We start from the raw sequence: 8040 nt of genomic DNA on the forward strand, positions 1-8040 counted from the left end.
GCTGGTATTGCAGGAAGCAAATGAAGGACAAAGGGAGAGAGAGCTGAGTGATTAAAGAAAGAGGTTAGGCAATAAGAGATCTTGATTCTGGGTTTGGCATAGCCACTGCGTCCTCCACAGCCTTCAGCAAGCTTCTTAATAGCTTGTTTTTTCCTATAAAGTAGAGGATGCAAATTTTAAATGTATTTAAAAATTACAAAGGCATCTTTAGAATGTTGCAAAGTACAGCCACACCAAAACCCCTGTTCCTTAGAGAGTGTGCATGTAGTGACAGCACAGTAAGAATTCTCTCTGCTCTACCCAAAGTGCTGTTTGAACAATTGTGAGGTACATTTTCAGCAAGTGTGTTGACAGTGCCACTGACCAGAGTTTCACAGACATTCCAGGCAGCTCCTAGGGCAGTGGGATATCAGCATCATCATTTGTAGCCATGGTACCCCTTTTGGCACTGTAGTCTGTACAGCCAGAGTCCCCCTTGCTGTACATGGCACTGAGCCAACACCAAACCATACTGGGGGATTTTCTGGCCTCCTCCTGGACGGGTGGGTGGGCTGGACAGACTTGGCAAAGGCTTGTGAGGCTGCTGCCAACATTTAACAAAGGAATCCTTTACACACATTCTTGCCTGATACGGCACCTTTTCAGCCTGCTCTGTAGCACTTGAAGGGAAAAAAAAATGCCTACATTTAATATGTAAATAAAAGTACTGATCCAGGAAAAAGGTCATTGCATTCATCCACGGCAGATCACATTGCTTTCAGATATCTTTGTTTTTACAAGGTCATAAGCTTTTCAAGCACAGCCTGCCATTTCATTGTGTGGCTGCATACCAAGACCAGGAAAATGGGGAACCAGGTCAGTGATCAGCAGTCAAGACACTACTTAGCATCAAGCTAATCAGATTGTGGAATTCGTTGGAGAGGACTTCATATCCAGCTAAAATATTACTGAATAGTGAAAACAAGAAAGAAAAGGCACAAAAGGGAGGAAATCAAGTATGATGTTCATAGATTATGAATAGGACTATCAACTTAAAACTGGATTTTTAAAGCTCTTATTTATGTAATTTTAACATACTATAAAATACATTAATGTTTATACATAAATTTTTGTCGCTCTGAATGGTGCTTATTACAAATGGTGCTTAAATGCAGTTAAGAGTGCAAAAGAATTTGAATCCTAACAGGAAAATTGTATCTGTGCAAGTACCTGAAAAGAGCTGAGAGGTTCTTTAAGAAAATGCTCCGGTATTTCCACATGACCTACCAAAGGGAAGGAGCACTGGTATGCTGCCAAATTCCAAGAGAGCTGAGCGGTGATTAGAGTTTAACTCTGGCATCAGAGAGGAGGCTTTTTTTCCCCTTGAATTTCTGAGTGAGAGAAACGCTGAAGCTTTTTGTCTTAACTTTCAGTTGGGGGATATAGAAAAAACAAACCCCGCCCCACCCTAAAAAGCTAATACAAGAACTTGCTTTAGGAAAACATCTGGAAGTCTTAAGTGCCCCAGTTCAGTTAATTGTTCATTTTTACAGTGTGGAAGTGTGGCGTGCACACTTTGATTCTGTAGCCATGAACAACATGGGAAGCAGGCAAATAATTTTGCTGAGTCAGAGTTAGGAATTAATACAGCAGGAATAAGCTGCAAGTTCTGACACAGACTTTAAGCAGAAGGAAAATTGAGGAGAATGGTGGGGAGTCATGCAGTCAGCTCTCTTTAGCTGGCAGAGGAGAACTGCTGCTGAGCAGTACGATGTTTCCTACTTCACCATGTCCAACCACAACTGAAGCAGCACTGTGCAACCACTTGTCATAAAGACCCCTCAGGAACAACAGGAAGAAGTGAATTCCTCAGTTAGGAGTCAAAGCACAACTGTGAGAAAATACCAAGGGAAGCAGAGAGGAGGGCAGAAACTGATCTGAAGGGCAACCTATAAAAGCTTCTTCCACTGAATATCCAGAAAAGTTTTACGGGCCGACAGCGTAGTGCCCATGTCTCAAATATGATGGTTTGGTCAAGATACTTTAGGCACATACTGACACAGCAAGGAGTCATTCTATTTGCTTTTTGGCTGGCTAAAAAAGTGCAGCTCTATTATAAGAAAGCTTTAGTGAATCCTATTCTTATCCTGCAGTTATACTGTAACAAGCCCAAGCACACCTTCAACACCTTCACCTGTATTCCAGACCTCAAGCTTTGGAAAATAAACAGAACAGCCCTTGCACGCTGTGTGACAGGCTCCTCCAACACCAGCACAGTGTGGCAGTCAGTGGGTATCACAGCTGGGACTAGAAGGCAGCAGCAGCAGTGACTGGAAGTCACTTGGCCTGTCCCAAGGAGCTGCAGGGGATTGGCATCACCTTGAAGGGAACAGGTGAAAGTATCACTCCTGGAATTTCCTTTTCGAAAACAAACTAACCAAAAGAAAAAAAAAAATCACCCAAAAAACAAAAGCAAAAAAGGCAACACTGCCAATAAAATCAGTTAGACCTATTTTAGACACTTTGCAGGCTTAGGAACATAACTTCATATGCTATTAGCAATGAGCCATTGATAGAGAAACTTTAATTTTACTCCAGAATCAGAGACTAGCAACTCCTTCCCTATTGTCTACTAGTCCAGTTTTTTTTATTTCATGCCTTTATCACTGATGAAGTAGTGACTGAGCACTCTCACCTCAAAAATCTTTCAAGGACATCTGCAATCTCTGAATGTTAGAGAGGGGTTACCTTGCAGTCACAGCTGGGCTGAAGGACAGCAGACATTCTACATAGCAGGGAGGTGGAATTCATTTCTGTAAAAAAGTAGAAGCAAAACCTCATATTCTTCAGAAAAGTGCCAGCAGACCTTTAATGGTGCTGGGAACCAGCCAACACTGTGGGTTATATTTCTTTTGAAAGAATCCTGTATAATGAAGCACACTGAAAAATATGCTGAGAGACTGACAGCAGTGTTTATTTTATTCATGGCACTACATTTATTCAGGGAACAGAGGACAAAAAAGCCCCAAACTAAGGAAAAGGTAGTCTTCTTCCAGTAATAATATAAAAACACATGGGACTAGAGCAGAAAGACGGAAATCATTGGTTCCCTCTGACTGCATGGGCCTGCTGCCCCTCTGATACCCAGACTTTTTATAGCAAGAGATGCAGCATGAAGGGAACAGCTGGCCTTTGGAGAGAAAGAGATAGGTTTTATTTTTTGAGGAGGTGGCAAGATGAAAGGGAGGATGAAAAAACTGTATAAATTTTGTTTCAAAAAAGCAGTATTTTAAAAGTCCCTTAGCAGGCTTTTAAAAAAAAAAAAAAAAAAAGAAAAGAAAAAAAGTAGTACATTCGCTACATTCTTTCTTTCCATGGGCGAAATGGGCCAGCGAAAACAACTGACCTCAACTGTTTTAATACTGTGTTTGTCATTACACAACCAAACCAGTCTGGCCCCTGCATTTCTGGTGGGGAACTGCAAATCTTAAGAAGTTCATTTTTAAATTATCCTTCTGAATTTGTTTTACTTACAACTAAACTACAGTTTATCACTAACATCAGCTAACATGACAACAGTTCAAAGACTACTTTTTTTTTTTTTTTTAGCAGCACTTACTTTCTCTATATGACAGAACTTTATATTCAGCTAATTTGGTTCATTCCCTTGCAGAGTATTCATTTAGTTACATGGATTTTCTACATGCAAGAGAAAGTTTTGGCTTTCTTTTTTTACCTTCTTTTTTTAAACAGGAAAAATAATTTTAAGTCTTCCATCACTGTCTATAAACTCAAGGCAGGCATATGGCCCCAGCTCCACAAAGCCATCCACAGCGGAACTAATAAATCCTGATTCCTTGCAGACTTCATGTCCTTTCTTCCTACCTTCCCCACCTCACCCCTCCCACTGAGCCCAATGACCCAGCACCCTCCCGAGGGTCCTTTTTCACACACAGCAGGCTTAGCTCCTATTTAATGTCCTCAAACTACTGCTTGAGCAAAAGGAAGCGAGTGCTATGCCAGGTTCCATGTGTGCAGACTGACAGATTTTTGTTTGGCCTGTCTCGCCTCTGAACTGGCCAAACTTACTTGGCAATCCCTACCCAAAGCAGAGGAAATCTTGGGATTTATCGTCTCCACCGAGCCACTCATTTCCATGCAACTGCTATTAAGTCAGCTATCTGAGAGATCTTTCTTGTTACTGAAACCGGTCAAAAGATGCAAGTTATTTCTGAGGGTAGAACAGGACAGTGCACCAACACAAAGCAGAGGAAACCATGCTAAAAACATTATAAGTATGGCAGCATTCTCTTAATAGTTGTGTTGTACTTCAGCTAAAAGGAGACCTAGACAGATTTTGATGGGCTTTTGCTAAATTTGAAATATTTCAGATCCTGTCAATTTCACTGACAATTTTTCAGCCCAGAAAAACAGCATTGGAAGGTATTGGTCAAAACATCCTATTACAGCTGGTTAAACAGTTGCTAATTACAGCTACCTACTGACAATCCAGTATTTTTCTGAGGAATGTGTGCTTTTCCCAGGAAAACAAACCGGTAACAAATCAGGTTTATAACACATGCACATTTCAGTACTAAACCAGTAACCCCAATCTCCTACAGGTATCAAAGGCTAATATACCACTTGGTTCTTTCAAAGCCAGCTCGTTACAACAGGAACAAACATCATTACCAAAGGATATTGTCATCTGACAGCTGTTGAGTATTTGTGAATTAAATCACACAGTGAGATTACAGCACAGGTGACAGAAGTCTATCACTCTCCTCACTGACCTCTACACATAAATTAGATTAATCTTGGTACTTACCTACTTCTCCCTCTCTGCCTACAGGCACAGTAACTTTCAGACCATCTGAAAATTTTTAACATCTTCACTTTACATCCCAAGCATAGTCAGAATAACAAATCCTTTATGGATATTGATTCCTCTGGAAAAGAAAGGTTTTAGTATGATAATACCTAATGATTTATTATCAGTGTAAACCAGATTTCATTAACCAACCACATCAAGTGACTTTCATCTCCACCCTTATCCTACTACTTAAGACACACATGACCAGCATGGTAATTTGAATTTGAATGCAACACCCAAGTTTGCTTTGCAACCAAAACATGAGTTAAATCTGTGTTCAGGTAGAGACTTCAATTCCTGGGCTCCTGCTTAGCCATAAATTACCCTCTTACAACATGTGCCCATCATTCCCATTTGCACTGCAACCATGTTGTGAATTCACTGTACCTATACCTGTCAAGAAAGTCAAAAGGCTGGTGTCAGATCAAACACTTGGCTGGGTTCTTTTACAGAGGGAACTTGGTACTTGTTTTTATGTAACACTCAGTAAAAAATGTCATCCTTTCCCCAGACTTGAAAAAAATGTTTAAAAAAAGCTTTTCCATACTGAAAAAGCAAACACTTTTCAAAGGCAGCTTGTGCAACCTAATTCAGCTTTCTTGTGCACAGATACTACTGTTTTCTTTTAGTCCTGGACACTGTTGCTTCAGCTTTTGTTCTGGAAGAAAGGAACTAGAGTGTCTTAACTAAGACAACTTAAAATAGAAGGAAAAAAGCTTAGCCTGCATTAGCAAAATTCTTTAAACTGGATGAAACTGCTTCTGCTTGGGAAAAATTCAGCAATTCAGTTTGAAAAACAGTGCCTAAAAAAAAAAAAAAAATCTGACACAGATTATTAAGGAAACATCCCAAGCAATGCAATGGCACATTCAGCAGCATTACCCCCAGGCATGGATCCCAAGTCTGCCACCTTCTGGACTTGGAAAATTTCGTCTCCAGAAACCTTCAGCAAAATAATAAATTGTCTTTTTTAAGGATCTTTTCTCTTAGACAAAAAGCTAAAACTAGCAATGTTTTTCTGCCACACAGAAAGTCTGTAAACAAAGGCAGAGAAAATTAATTGCTTCCCTTGTTTATGGCATTATCTTACAGACTTCTTGAATGTAACTGTTAGCACGGTGTCAATAACCCCTCCAGGAACTCCAAGTCTGTGAATATGAATAGCAGAACACAAACCAAAGTGATTACACAGCTATTTCAGAGGCCACCAGTGCTACATATCAACTTACACTGGCAAGTCAAATCAGTCATTTCTAAACACTGTCAGCACCATGCTCTTGGGTGTGTTACTCTATTTTGCAACAGAAATGTCCAAGGTGCTAATTCTAGTAATATTCCAGGTTTTTTAAGCCAATTTAAAGCAGAATCAGGTGCCCTATACTTAAGATTTATGGATATGCCCATGATTTTGAAGCACTGTAACACCACATTTATAATACTGCCTGTAAAGCACTTCATTTGAGAAAGTTAACTTCCCTGAGCTTTTTAAAACATATGAATTTCAAAAGGCATTAATGTACATATGCAAGTCAGAGCTTTCTTCATGTCACTTCTCCAGAGGAAAGCAAGCATGCTAGGTCAGCTTCAGCCCTCAACTGCACTTCTGCAACTCCCATTACATGGAATGGCTGTTTATAAACTACAGTTACATTTGACTGCAGAAATGTTTGTGCAACCAGAGCCCTGTGGTGTCCCAAAGCATCAGTTCAGAGTGTTGGCTTTTTTAACTCCTTGTGCTTAGATTACCTTCTCCACACAATCTTGAGTTGGTCAGAGAAGTAATCATTATGAAGGCTGTAGTAGAACAGGCTGTAAGTTTCATGTCAATGCTTTCTTGATGGGGAAATGGAATTTGGAATTAAACTGCCTCTATCCTATGAAAGTATTGTTTAGCTTTTATTAGAACTACCAACTAACACACAAATTCTGCTTTTGGTACTAAATATTCAATTTAGATACTCCATGCAGCTCAACATGTAGACCCAGATAAAAGAGTCTGGGTTAGGTCATCAGTGACAACCTAATAACATACAGCCTTGCCTTGTATGTATTTGAACTACCAAGACTCAGAAACTGATGATTTTATTCAAAGTTTCTTATCTGAGAAGTTAATTTCCTAACAAAATCCTGCCATGGCTAAAAAGCCAGAGGGCTTAATACCACCACCTCAAACAGTACAGGCAGTGACAGATTCATCTTTTAAGAGTAGCTTAGAGCCTCTAGCAAGAGCTCTTCCATGCCAAAACATTATTATCCTAAGTTCTGTTATTTGGTTTGTGGTTTTGTTTTTGGGTTTTTTAAAATTTGGAGACATTTCTCTTTAAAACAAACAAATTACAGTTGAACAGCAGCAAAGAAAATATAAAATTTGCAAGGGTGTTCTTCCTTTTAAATTCACTGTTGCAGTCTTTCTGAAAGAAGTCATTTTTGAACTTCAGCATGTTTGAAGATAAAATCTTCATTTCGTTTCCTCCCAAAGTAACACAATTGCTAATTCTCTTCATATATTTAAAAAAACAACTTTGTAAAACCCATTTTAAAGTACTAAAATGAATTCTTTACATTCATGAACTCACAAAGCCTTACAGCAATTCTAAAGTGATGGTTGTTTCATGACTTCCTAAGGATTAATTTCTAGAGAAACTATGTATTTTAGAAACCAGAAGCTTAGTTGATTTCTAATTCAGAGGCAGGGTGACTCAAGAAACATTCATAAAACTTCAGCTATGCAGGGTAATATAAGCATCCAGTTCAAGTGTACTCTTTGTATGCTTATTAGGAAGAACTTGTTACACCCACCAAAGGAAGAAGCATTTGCACCCATCAAACAACTTACTCCTGAAACTTCTCACAACTTGGATTTTAACCCTACAAATTTATGACCTGTGCTCTGCTTGAATACAGTAATCCACAAAATATATAAAGTACACGTCTTAACCTGAAAAAAGAGACATTCTTATTTCATTCTCATGAAATCTATTAATTTGCATCAAAACCAAGTTCTGCTGTTGTAATTGTTTATAGGGAAGCTCTCACAGGAATACTTCTTTTTAAACAAGCTTTGCTTTACCTCAAAAGGTCTGTGCTCTAAACTCCAGAGAGAAGTTGCTTTGGCAACAGCTGGTACAAGAACTATTAAGAAAGCTTCTGTAAAGGAACACAACAGCACAAGCCAACTTCTCCTGTTC

The sequence above is a fragment of the Heliangelus exortis genome, chromosome 13 (assembly GCF_036169615.1).
Source record: "Heliangelus exortis chromosome 13, bHelExo1.hap1, whole genome shotgun sequence".
Taxonomy (NCBI): Eukaryota; Metazoa; Chordata; class Aves; order Apodiformes; family Trochilidae; genus Heliangelus; species Heliangelus exortis.